This window comes from Solanum stenotomum, chromosome 7, assembly GCF_019186545.1.
Source record: "Solanum stenotomum isolate F172 chromosome 7, ASM1918654v1, whole genome shotgun sequence".
NCBI classification, from domain to species: domain Eukaryota; kingdom Viridiplantae; phylum Streptophyta; class Magnoliopsida; order Solanales; family Solanaceae; genus Solanum; species Solanum stenotomum.
The window spans coordinates 54,126,784-54,140,961 of record NC_064288.1 but is presented as its reverse complement, the minus strand read 5'-3'; positions in this window follow the sequence as shown (position 1 = coordinate 54,140,961).

Below are 14,178 nucleotides of genomic sequence, written 5' to 3'. Positions count from 1 at the left end.
CTGGACCATTTCGGTGGGCCCACTAATATAAATTCGTTCCACATTTGCTCCATAACAAAATTTTCTTCATTGTCAAACTTAAACCCAAAATCGCTAATTAAGAGTTCAACATCTTATTCATCTAGATAGTGAACACTTTTCTAATGGTTGTTTAACAAGGTGTATAAATAGGGGAGGAGCTAGGTTAGTTTTAAAGGAATGTTCATTTAAACCTCCTTCAATAGAAAAATTTATTATTTATATATGATTAAAAATATTTTTTATACATATATAGTAAATACGGAATCCCCTTCGACTAATTTGTATGTTCACCTATTCATATTTTGAATCTCCTTAGCAAAAATTCTGATTTCAATATTGTGTATTAGAACAATACTAATACTAGCTAATTAATGTATACATTATATTCAATACTATTTTTATACATTGTACCAAACGAGCTCGCGTCTTATTCAAAAGTAGGGTTAGTTTGCTTTATAACAGTAGGGTTTAGATTGGGTTAGAACAGTGCTTTGGATTCTGCTTTTTTGACCTTTTGCTACTCAAACTTACAACAGTGGAATTAATATACTGACTCTCACTTATAGTAATAAAAAGTATATAAATTTTTATATTTATATATATATACGTAATGACACTACAGTGTATGCACAGGACCAGCATGCATATAAATATAAATTCTTTAAAAATAATAAAATCATTAATTAGTAGTACTGTTTATTTATTGGCTTTTAAATTTTATTCCAAGCTTCTACTTACTTACATTCTTTTTGTTTTCCTAATTAACAGTACTTTTTCAGTGAGTTGTGGGGTTAATTAATTATGCAAAGACCAAAAAAAAATCATTTGGTGCGTAAAGTATTTCGTGTTCACGCAAGTCCAGAGAAGGATCAAACCCTAAAGAGTGTGATAATATGCCCTTTCCATATGTAGTTTTTATCAACTGCGGATTCAAAATTAAAATTTATGAATTCCTACACTAACCTTAGTTAATAGTATAATAATAACAAGATTCACCCAATAGTCGTAGAGTCAGAATTTTCACTAAGAAATAAAATATATATTAAAAAAAATTAGAAAAAATCTATCAAGAAAATTCAACATATAGAGTTCTACACAGTGCAATATTCCAGTGAGGGGTTATCTGTTGGACACAATGGGGTTCATCTTCAAGTATTTAGAGAATCTTGATAGAGCGCTTTTTTTTTATATATAATTTACCCTACACAACGTGATTTCATATTTAAGACCTCAAGATATATATTTGATACCAAATGATTTTTATTTCTAAAAAGATGATTTGAATAACAGAATAGTGTTGATTAGTTAGCTTGACAACTTTTAAGACAAAAAAGAGGGCAACAAGTACTGTTAGCTTAATAATGAAAAGGATGTTTCACCTTTGAGATTTGACCAATGTTATATATCTTTTTTTGTTTCTTTTATGTTTCTTTTGAGATATTAATGCTGATAGTTTCGCTTAATTGATATTAAATCAGTATATATATATATATATATATATATATATATATATATATATATTGTATTGGTATCACTAAGATTTTTCGTTCGCAACAAGTACTGTTAGCTTAATAATGAAAAGGATGTTTCACCTTTGAGATTTGACCAATGTTATTTATCTTTTTTTTGTTTCTTTTATGTTTCTTTTGAGATATTAATGCTGATAATTTCGCTTAATTGATATTAAATCAGTATATATATATATTGTATTGGTATCATTAAGATTTTTTGTTCAAAAATTACTCGTTAGTCAATGATATATATATATATATATCTTGTTATATAGATAAATTAATTACATGAGAAAAAAAACACCAATTAAAGTTTAAAAAATTAACATTCATTAGGATATTTGGTCTAGTTGCTAGGTATCAAGATAATATATTGAATTAATTTATGTTTTCTATATTATATAGTACATTAACATTAGGTGTAATAGATAAAGATGTATATATGGCTAAAAATAAATTGATGTTGCATTTCTACCAGCCACACATTAATTCCTTTTTGTTCCCTTAGCTTAGCTTTGTCCACTAACAAATATATAATGGAATTTAGGTATTGACCAAAGAAAAAAAAAGGAATTTTGATTGAATAAAGATTTGCATATATAATATTAATAGATGGCGAGTGTCTGATTGAATTTATTATATTAGTTAAGAATAGGATTCAAGTCTATCGACCGATTTGTATTAGAATTGTATCGCATATTAGCTATATCATATCAAGAAAAGTGCAAGAGCGTAGGAGGTGTGTTTGAATTGTGATGATAACAATCTGGATGCCGTTGTTAACAAAGTATTATGTCCAATTTCAAAAAAAATGTGGCTTATTTAATTAGCCTATTCTACATTTGGTAAAACTGTTTTTTTTTTTAAAAAAAATAAAATTATATATATATTTATTAAATATTATATGAGAGAAGAGAGGTATTTCCTGCACATGACTTTCTTCTCAAGAAGTAAAGAAAAAACAATATATTATGGAAAAGGAAAATGATTAGAATGGTCAATGAAATGATGAAGCACATCTAATGCAGGCATACTGCAGTCTGTCTTTTTGCCTTTGTTGAATTCATGTAAAAAAAAATTTATTCACATGGTTCATATTGATGCATGTTAGTAGTTAAATATTTATAATAATAATCGAGTTAATACTATATTAAATATTTTTTATAAAAAGTATATACTGATTAACGGTGATGATAATTAATAGTAGAGTAATTGACGTTGGTCGATGATAGTGATAATTAGTGATAGTAATGATTGATAGTGTGATTATTTGATTGATATAGCTATTGTGGTAGTTGTGGTCGATGGTAATAATTGTATACAATACCTAGTAATGGTGACGACTGATAATGGTGATTGAAGATGATAGTGATTGTGATTGTGAATGGTGATAATTGAAAGTGATAAACGATGACATCGATGATGGTGCTAGTTGAAGTGACACTATAGTAAAAGCAACGTTTAGCGATAATAAATAATTACATTAATGAAGAATGGTAAGTTTTTACCGACATTAGTTAATCGTCATTAAATCTCATTTCGATATAGTCTTTAGAGACATTTACAAAAAGTGATAATTACAGCTAAAATTGTATATTTAATAACTTAAACTATTATCATTAATTAGTTACCACTAAAGATTATTTTTTGGTATAGAGTGATAGTGATAATAAGTGATAATAATGGACCGAAAAATGATCTATAGTTATCTCAATAGAATTTTTTGAATATATATTACATCTTAATCGTTTAAATTTATTCATATTTATTAATTAAGTAATTATTATCAAATAAAGTTTTTTTAAGAAAACACTTTAAAATTCATCAAAAGAATTTCATTCATTATGGCAAAAATCATCAAAAGAATTTCCATATTTGGTTTGCTCATCATTATTAGCCATATGCTTCAATGATTATATGAGGCAAAGAGCATTAACTTTTGCATTATAATTACTAATTTGTATCATCTCCTTATATGTTAGTTAAAACTTCTTTTATATTTTCTAACTATTTTATGTGCATTATTTCATTTAAACGTTTAAATTTATTAAATATTTTGGAATAAAAATAGTGTTTCTCTTGGATGGCAACATTTATTGTATGAGCTTGCTTACATTATCGATCGCAAATCGACACAGACAAATCATAAAGATATTTATGTAAAATATGTCAACGCCCATGTGTTTAAGATTAAAAGGCATAATAATACTAATACCAGCTTGTTTTCTCTTCAACGACATTAATAGATTTAAACTCATAACTTTTTACGTCCTTTGACATTATGTCGTTTTATATGATTATCTCACTTTAAAGTTAAATTATTCGAAAGTAATTATGTTAAAATTTAACTCTTTTTTCTTGATTTTCCATCTTGTGTTCGTAATTCATTTTAGAGTCTGAAGATTTTAAAATACCAAAAATGAGATTTATTTACATATGTCTCTCAAGTCTCAACATTGATCACTATGGTCCCCTTGAAAATCTTATAAATTAGTTTAGCAAACTTTACAAATTTTGAGAAAGTTTCCTTAAAAAGAAATGTTGGGAAAATAGTTTCCAAATTTATTTTAATTTAATATTTTCATGGCTTTCACATGTTAGTTGTAGACTGTAGTGGTCAAAGGAAATATTTTTAAATTAATTAATTTTTTAAAATGTCTTGAAAACTTGTGCCTCCTTTCATAACTATAGGTTATGAACCCCTTTGCCTTTTAAAATTATTTTGTTAACACTTTCTTTTTTGCCAATTGCAGGTGCTCACCATAACCAATTATTATTTGTATGAATTAAAACAAGAAACAGTTAAATTTGTCTTTCAACATCATTGGATATTATATAAAAGGAAAAAATATATATATACTAGTACTAGCTAGAACAATTAAAAATGACCTAAAAGATATGGTGGACTTGTTTTTTAGTTTTCCACTCGATATTTTTGATAGATATATTGAGGCTAAATTAAAGTTGAGTTAAGACATAGTTGGATCAATTTTTTGGAGCGCCGATTTCGAAAAGATATTTTATTTTATTTTAAAAATTTATATCTAAAATCGATAAAAGATCTCAAACATTCATCACAATTCATTTAGTTTTATTTCATTCTGAAGTAAATCATTTGATTAAGATTAATGTTCTTATTTTCTCAATTATAGAGATAATATACTGCTCAGTTGAATAATTAAATATCGGGGTGAATTTAGAAGGTAATATATAGGTTCAATCTAATTTAATAGCTTTGATTTAAATTTGTTATGTATTAAAAATTCGTAAAATATATATAAAAAATAAATTTCGAACTCAATTATTCACACATAAAGTTGCTAGTGAAAAATTCTAGAAACATATATATTTCAGATCTTTGAATATGTACTTATCATTAGAGTAAAGTAGAGCACAAAGATAGAATATATTATCCTACTATTAACCCGCAAAAAGAGGACATACATATATATTTAATTCATTATTAGTCCCTATTTATAGGACATTATTTTTTTTAGTCATATTGAAAGAAAGAGTAATATTTCTTTATATTTACTATTTAGTAGTAATAAAAATTTAACCTTAAATTTTATTTCACCATCATTAATTAAATAATTTATAATATCCAACATAATTTCTCTGACTTATTAGATTAGACAATAAATTTCAAAACCAATTTTTAATGTTAAATTTTTGTATTGAATTAAATATTTTTACATAAATTAAAACGATAAAATATTATATATTATCCTTTCAATCCCACAAAAAGAGGTACATGCATTTATACTATGCTGAAGAGAATTATCACCAAATTATATACAAGAGTGGTTATAGGCCGCACTTATCAAAAAAAAAATATTAAAAGATTTGTGAATTACAGTAACAGAACTAAAATTTTCACTATAAAAATTAAAAATACCAAAAGCTAAATACAAAATATTTAGAAAATTTTAATATTTCGTTATATATATACAAATAATTTTAACAATATACAGTAATATATCATAAGAAAAATTCGAATAAACTCCCTTGCTCCCACTCGACTTCGTCCTGGGTGGATTGGGGAATGAAGGGGTGGGTGGCAATCAATTATTGTACATAATATTTTATATTTTTTTTATATTATAAACACCATCGCATAATTATCAGTCCACGTGATACAAAAAGATAAATAAAAGTACTTTTTCTGCTACTCCTTTTTTATGTATGAATTGTACGTCAATTGATCTACTAGCTCTTAAAACCTTTGCAACAAAGGGACTGTTACTACTTTCTGTTCCTCTTATTTTTGTTATTTTTTCTGATTTTTTTTTTCTATTTTTAGTCGAACAATAAAATCCGTCACAAATTCTATTTAGTGACAAGTTATAAATGAAATATTAAAAAATTGTGTATATTCACGAATAATATTTGTTAGTTGATTCTAAGGGTGGTAACTGGGCGGATTGTGTCAAATTTAGGCGGGTCATAATGGATTAAAATAATAATTGGATCAACAGAAATTTGGTCGGGTCAAAATGGATTAGGTAATGGATTATATAACGGATCGAGATTCAATCCAACCCAATTTTTACTAAGCTTGTTTTTATTTGTTCTTTTAAACTATTTTAGTACCTAATAAAATTATTTTATTCTTTATAAAATGGCTATATATAACATATCAAATTGAAATAAAAAAGTTTTTTAAAAAATATTTTATCAAGATTTCTCACGAGTCAATCCTGGTTACATATCAACCTAATTTTTAACGAATTGAAATGGGCTAAACTAATAAATGAACGGGTCAATAACCCACCCAAACTTATGACGGCAAGAGTTTAAAAGTTAACATCCTCTTAAATCAACCATCATTGCTTATTAGTGTAGTTAAAATCAAAGCTCATGACATATATTGTTCGTTCTAGCTCTACTAATCTCAAGAATTTGTGCTATGCAATATACGTAGCATGTAGCTCTTTTCACCCTTTTTTGCTTCTTGAAATTGCTTAAGATATCATATACACTATTTCTTTAACGACTTGTCAATTTAAAAGTCTGTCAATTTTTTTCTTTGACCAACCTAATTAGATGATCAGTACCTTCTGTCATGAACGTCCAAATTGGTAGGTCGTCAACATATATAACCAATTATTGATGGGCTAAAAAGGACCCATTTTGGTCGGGACCCGGCATTTTAGGTATGCATATAAAGGTTACAACTCACATAAATAGTGTTATTTTCCCCAAAAATTATTAGAAGTGAAGACAAAATTTAAATTTAGAAATTTTGAATTTTTAACACTATAAAAGAGAAGAGATTTGAATAGTTTCAAAGCTCGAGATATCTGAGTTTGGAATATCTATTTCTTTTATGTTATACTAAAATTTTCTAGATCTTGTATCTTCTTTTGATGGCTAGACAAAGGTTAAATTCATCGAGCGCGACATAAATGGCTTAGTAGGGCAACCTCCTCTTTGCTATTTGGTGCTAATCTGTTACCGAATAGCTCATAACTAATATGATTTTTGATAATTCATCGTTAAATAGCTCATACAACAATGTGAGCTAATGTTATTATTTTTTCCGGATTAACTCGTTAGTTATACTTTATCTCCGACTTCGAAAATAGTAAGCGTTATAGGTCCATGGACCACTTCACATCCAAACAAAACTAAAAAGTAAGAGATAAACTATAGTAAAAACAGTAAAAATTGGCCCTACAAAATGTCAACACATAAAGGAAAAACCCAAATTAAACTGCCCCCATTTTTCCATATCAATGGATTAATTACTACTCTTATTAAAATTCCAGCTACCTCTGCATCTTTTTTCAGTTGTACAGTAGAACAAAAATAGTTAAAAGGACTATCCCATTTTATATGACGTAGTTTGAATTTTGAAAGTCAAACAGTTTATTATAAAAAAAAAATTATTTGAATTTTGAAATTCAAAAAGTATCACATAAATTAGAAGAAAAATAATATATATAGAATTGAATATAACACAAGGATACAATCTTTTTCCTTCGAAAAGAGAGAAGGTAAAGCTAACATAGTCATTCCAACCATCGCAACCTATCTAACTAACTAACTATATATATATAAATAATTGGCCTTATCATATTTGAGTCTTACAAAAGAAATTTTACGATCCATATATTCTAGTTCTTTTTAGATCGTTTAAATAAGAATCACACACATTTTAATTTCGAAAAAATAACTTTACATTCTCCATTTTACCCTTTATCCATTTCTAGAGCTAGCCAAGCCATTATCCTAAGTTGATATAAAAATAAGAAATTCTCCTTCATCTTTAATCAAGAGGTCTCGGGTTCGAGCCCCCTTAAGTACGGAGTCGCCTTTGTTAAGGAGCGCTTTACCTTCAATGTGGGACTTCTCTGTGCGAATCTAAATTTAATCGGGCTCCAATGTAGATACCGGACACGGGACGGAAAACCAAAAAAATAAAATAAAAAATTGATGCCTATTATAGGGATGCAGGTGAGTAGTGGCCTAATGCCTCCTATGGAGAAACAAAAACAAAAAACTACATCTGAGTGTGTGTTTGCTCAGAGATGAGAAGATTACACAGCACATACACACACACTGAATAGTGAAATAATACTGATGGCTTGTAATTGAAGACAAAGTGTTACATCCATGCAAATATATATAATAATAATAATACTACTAGTAGTAATAGTAAATGTTGTAATAATACACAAACATGACACATCTAGCTAGCTTTGATAGTCAGTCAGTTTTGCAGAGTGATACTTCCTCCGTTTTAATTTAAGTTTAATTTAGTACAGAGTTTAAGAAAGAAAGACATTTGTTATAGACGTTGTGTGACTAGAATCCATTTCATCAAGGTTAAATTGGGTTTATAGTTATATTGTATGTCACTATATATTGAAACATGTCATTTTTTTTAACGGACTAAAAAGAAAAATATGTCATATAAAATTGGACAGAGGAAGTATGTACATAGTCATAGAGACTATTACACTACTAAAAATAATGCAAAAACTTATGGAGAAAAAAAAATCAACGGATAGGATCAGTTCAAAAAATCGAGGAAAAACTAATTCAATCCATCGATTTTTTTCCTTCTTCAAAAAATCAATGGACATGATCGATTGACTGTCAATCGTTTCTTTGAAATCGAGGCACCAAAATTTGATATGATATTGCTTTTTTCTTACAAAACCGACCTTGTCTTTCGGTTTTGACCTATTTTTTAGTAGTATTAGTTACTACCAAAGTTTGTGCATATGATAAAATGATAAATATTCTCTCCTTCTTAATCAGATATTTAAGTTCGAGACATAAATATGAAACTATTCTAAAAAGCAATTTACGCTTCAAAATAAAAAATTTTAATGCAAAGTTAAATTAATCGAACCTCAAAACAAATAGCGAAAGAAACAAAAAAAATAAAAATAAGTCTTAGCTATAGAGCTACAAAGAGTAGTAGGAGTAGCACTGAGTTTGAGTGGCCCATATATAATACATATTGCTAGATCTCAGGTGCCATCTGTCCCTCCTACTCCCTCTAGCTTGTCTCCTATATATGCGGTTGAAAAACAAATTCAAAATTTAAATTTTATTAATTTTCATAACGATTTCAAATTTAATACCATTAAATTTAAAATTATTTATATTTATAAACATTCAATAGATTTCTTGATATATACAAAATCTAAAAAAAAGCTATTATGTTCACATATATTTATAAGTTTTAACGACATCTCTAGATCCGTCCTGAATGAGCCCACATATAGTGAGTGATAGTGAATACCTTTAGACAAAAAATCGTATTATATTATATATATAAGTTAATAAGTTAATTTTTTTATATCTATAAATTAAATTTAAATATTTTTAACAAAATTTCTGATTTAACCAGGTTATGCACACTCTTGTGTCTTCTTCTTCTGCATGGCATGCATGGCTCTGATCATAATCTCCTATTTATTTGCTACTTGTACAATTTTGACTTGCCCTGACCTCTCTGTATTTATTCAACTTTTACTGAGTTTCCATGTTTTTGAACTTATACAATGTTCCTTCTCCCTGTAATTTATAAGTCATGAATTCGATCTTAAAAGAAATGACTAATATTTATATTAAGATATATTATTTATATCATGTATTTTGAAATAACCTTCTTTTTCGAACACTACTAATAAATAATAATACTAAAATTTATGTATCGAACTACCTTTTTTTCTTTTTTTTAGTCCCTAACAAGACAATATAGACTATTTATGTTTATGATGCATAGTGGCTACTTTGTGAAGGGTGGACCTTTTTTTATTTACATATAGTTTTAAAAAAAATGGCTTTGATACATTGACAATTTTTTCATTTGTTAGGAAATTATATTTAGATACTTGAATTATAATGCATTTTGATTGAATGTGCATGATAAAATGTTTTTGTTATACACTTGGTGCTGAAATTTTGAAGAATTTTTTTGCGTGTATTTCTATTATGTAGATAAATCTCATATAAAAATAATATTACGCGTTCTTTAATTATATATATCACAATCTCAATTTGCACAAGCGTGAAAATTTATGATTTATTGAAATTAATACATATTATTAAAGAAAATAACATTTTAAATAATAGTTACCATAAATACTATATCTAAGGATTACCATATACAATACTAGTAGCAGTTAGAAGTCTTTAATGTGTTATTAATATATTTTCAATTTTAATTTGTTTAACTTATGTAAAAAATTTTAGTCTATTTAATTAAAAAGAATATCGCTTTACTTATTTATATATTACTTAATTTTTTTAACAAAATTTTTAACTTTGCCACGAAGGAATGACACTACAATCGTGATAAACTTTTAACAGTTACTCCCTATGGTTTTCTCCTAGGAAAGAACAACCAAAGAATGATGCAAAATAATTTAATTTCCTCTTCTCAAAGATGAAATAATTTTGAAAAAAAAGGGGGTACAATTTTGGTACAATAATTACATTGAGTTGCATAATTGTGGGACCTACCAATACTTAATTCATATTTCATATATATAAAAGGGCAAGGTTTTAAGAGTCCTTGTTTTGCTTAATAGGAATATGGCTCCCACATTCCTTAGGCAGTTTTCTAATTAAACTGAGGTCTCGAATCAATTGGAGGTTTCGAATTTAAATCATAAAATTGAATGAAAAATAATTTTTATAGTGAGAAATCTATCAATTACAGTCAAATAATTAGCGAATCATAGAGATAGAGAGATAATTCTATTATCAGTTCATTGACTCCTATGATAAAATTAATCTGAGGATTTGAAAGACGGTAGTTTAATTACCACGTGGTTTGAGTCTGCTTATCTTCTACTTATTAACTTAGTACTCGATACAAAACTTTATGATTAGAAATCAATTATTCCGAATTATTCAATGGTTCGATCAATTTTTTTTCTTTAATGGATTTTACCAACGAGAATCTGAATTAATCGTTGGTGTCATAAAATAAATACCTACATCGGGTGGGACCAAAAAACAATGTTTCTAATTTGATGGATGGATGGATTTGATTTGTGACTCTCTTCTGAGAGGCTGTTCCTTGTTATACATAAAAAGACAACTTGCAGTTGATAGTACCACTTGACTTCTCCTAGACCTTTCAATTAACATAATTTGGGAAGATCTCCGCGCTGAAATCCGATTAATCTAATTTTATGTACATCTAGTACATACTCCCTCCATCCCTATTTACTTGTCCATATTTCATTTTTTAGTTGTCCCTATTTAGTTGTCCATTTTGACAAATCAAGAAAGGACAACAAATTTTTTCCTATTATACCCTTATTTACACTTCTTGAAAATTGTAAAAGTGTATGTTGTTTCCCTCCAATTTATTTCACTTGAATTCAAATAAGTGGTTGTAATTTTAAAGTGAAAAGTTGTCATAAGGGTAAAATTGTAACTTCACTGTGCTAATCATTGTTGCCTTAATCTGTGTGCCATTTCTAAAGTGGACAACTAAAAAGGGACGGAGGGAGTACTAAGTTCTCCATTCATTTAGGATTATAATTGAACATGCTTTCATTTGTTTGCTCAATAAAAATTGACATATTCATATATTTAAAAGCTCGATATTTAATATTCACTACACAAATTATAATATATGAATAAGTTATGTCATTCGTTGTTAATTTGTCACTAAATATTTTATAATTAATAGGGTTAAAATAAAATTAATCAACGATATTTCACCAATGATTATACAAATAAATAATATTAGACCATAATAATGTTTCATTTAGAAATAAAGAGTAATAAAACATTGGTAATGGTCCAAGACCCCTTTTTCCTATTTGAATATAAAAATAATGATGGGGAATATTGGAACAAACAGCAAATATTAATTAATACTCCATTGCCAATAGTTTTACTTTAACCAATTATTTTACACAGAAAAATTAATATTATAATAAGAAAAAAACAAGTCACCTAGTGCTTTTCATGTCAAGATATTGTCCAACAACTGATCATGTCTAAATTCATCTGAATCATTAATTTTCTTTTAGTATGTAGTGTTTTGAGTATCGAGATTTTGAATACATTAAGCTTTTATTGTATGTGAGATTCAAAATAATTAGATTATAACAGTTTATTATGTATAATTTTATCTTATATTTTTGTACATGTAAAAAATTGTGACCTCCTGATTACATGACAATAATTTTACTAGTTACATCAAAATTCGAAGAAATTACATCTATCCAATTAAAATTGATAAGGATAGATCAACCTATGAATAATTTTGAGTTTATCAAGATATTTTTTAGGACCCCACATGGAATATATAATTAGCATGATCGATTAAAGGCCCCATGTATTGAAAATGATGCTTATTACTCCCTCCGTTCACAATTGTTTGTTAGGGTAAGGTCATGCACATCCCTCAAGGAAAATTTAATGCAAGGTGTAATTTGACTAATATAACCCTACAATAACAAGAATACCAAAAGTCCACATAACTTTTCNGATCAACCTATGAATAATTTTGAGTTTATCAAGATATTTTTTAGGACCCCACATGGAATATATAATTAGCATGATCGATTGAAGGCCCCATGTATTGAAAATGATGCTTATTACTCCCTCCGTCCATAATTGTTTGTCAGGGTAAGGTCATGCACATCTCTCAAGGAAAATTTAATACAAGGTGTAATTTGACTAATATAACCCTACAATACCAAAAGTCCACATAACTTTTCAATTGAACTACATTATCATTAAGAGCAGAATTGGAAAAAAGTGACTAATTATTTCTTGATTGTTTAAATTGACAATTAATCTTGGACATCTATTTTAGTATACCTGCCAAACAATTGTGGACGGAGGGAGTATTTTTCTCATTTATTTCTTCAAAAAGGCTAGAAAATTATTGCCAAAATAACATAGAGGTCATTATCATTAAATAGTCATTATTAATTTAATGAGAAGTGCCCTTTTGTGATGTGGAAATTTTTCTTTGTAGAAAAATCATTTGTTGCACTAAAGAGTGTGAGAAGAATGTTTGCATAGTTTAGTTGAAAGAATGATTATTGGCTAGAAAACTACTCCAATAAGTTCCATTGCTAAACAACAAATTTCATCAATCAATTTTATATTAACAATAGACTAGTGAAGAATTATTAAAAAAACGTCATGTTAGCTTTAGTGATCAAAAGTAAAAATTAGCAATGAATAACTCCTGTCACAAAACAACGACTAGTCCTATTTAAGAGATAAATAACCAATAAGTTATCAAAAAAGTCTATTAATTACAGATCATTTAGCGACAGATCAACGATAAATTTTATAGCCAAGTCTTTTTTTATTAGAGGCTGCCAACCAATCCTATATCTATCAAAATTTCTTGATGAATTATTAGTGGTTATATTTTAAAAAGTTGTCTTATCATTATATGGGAGAGTGAGTTGTTAACCCTAAGAAAAAGAAAAAAAAAGTATAATCATTATACTTAAGAAACCTATTACTAACTTTTTTTTAAGTTATGAATAAGTAAAAGCACCTTTTAGTTGAAAATTCTGAGATTTGAATAAATAAAACGCGGGCTAACATGACACGTGTCAATCAAACGATGGTTAAGAATATGGCTAAGTATTTGTGTTTTATTTTCTCGACCAATTTTTGGAACTTAAAATTTTTTAACGACACATTTTTAATAGATGATCTAGAATCTATGGCTAAGCAAATATTTGAAGATAATCTTTTAAAATTTATGATCAAACGCTAGCTAAACATTTCCTCGAATCTGATATTTTCACCAAAACAATAAATGAAACACATTTATCATTTATACAAATACAAGAGATAGATATAGGGAAAATTGTATATAATAGCAAACTATTAATTCAAATTAAATGCTATAAATATAGTTTGATTTAATTGTACCCCATAGCAAACTATTGTTATTTAACCTCTCTCCTAGTGAATCTCGCTTGCCACTCTCGTTCTCTCCCTCGCCTCTCTCGTTTTTTATACAAACGCAAGTGTATAAAGTGCGTTTGTGTTTGTATAAAGCGAGAGAAAATTGTATATATACATATATTTTCGTTCCCCTCTCTCCCCTCTCCTAGATCTCACTCACCACTCTCCCAGATCTCGCTCTCTCACTTCCCTCTCTCACTTTATACAAAAACGCAAATGT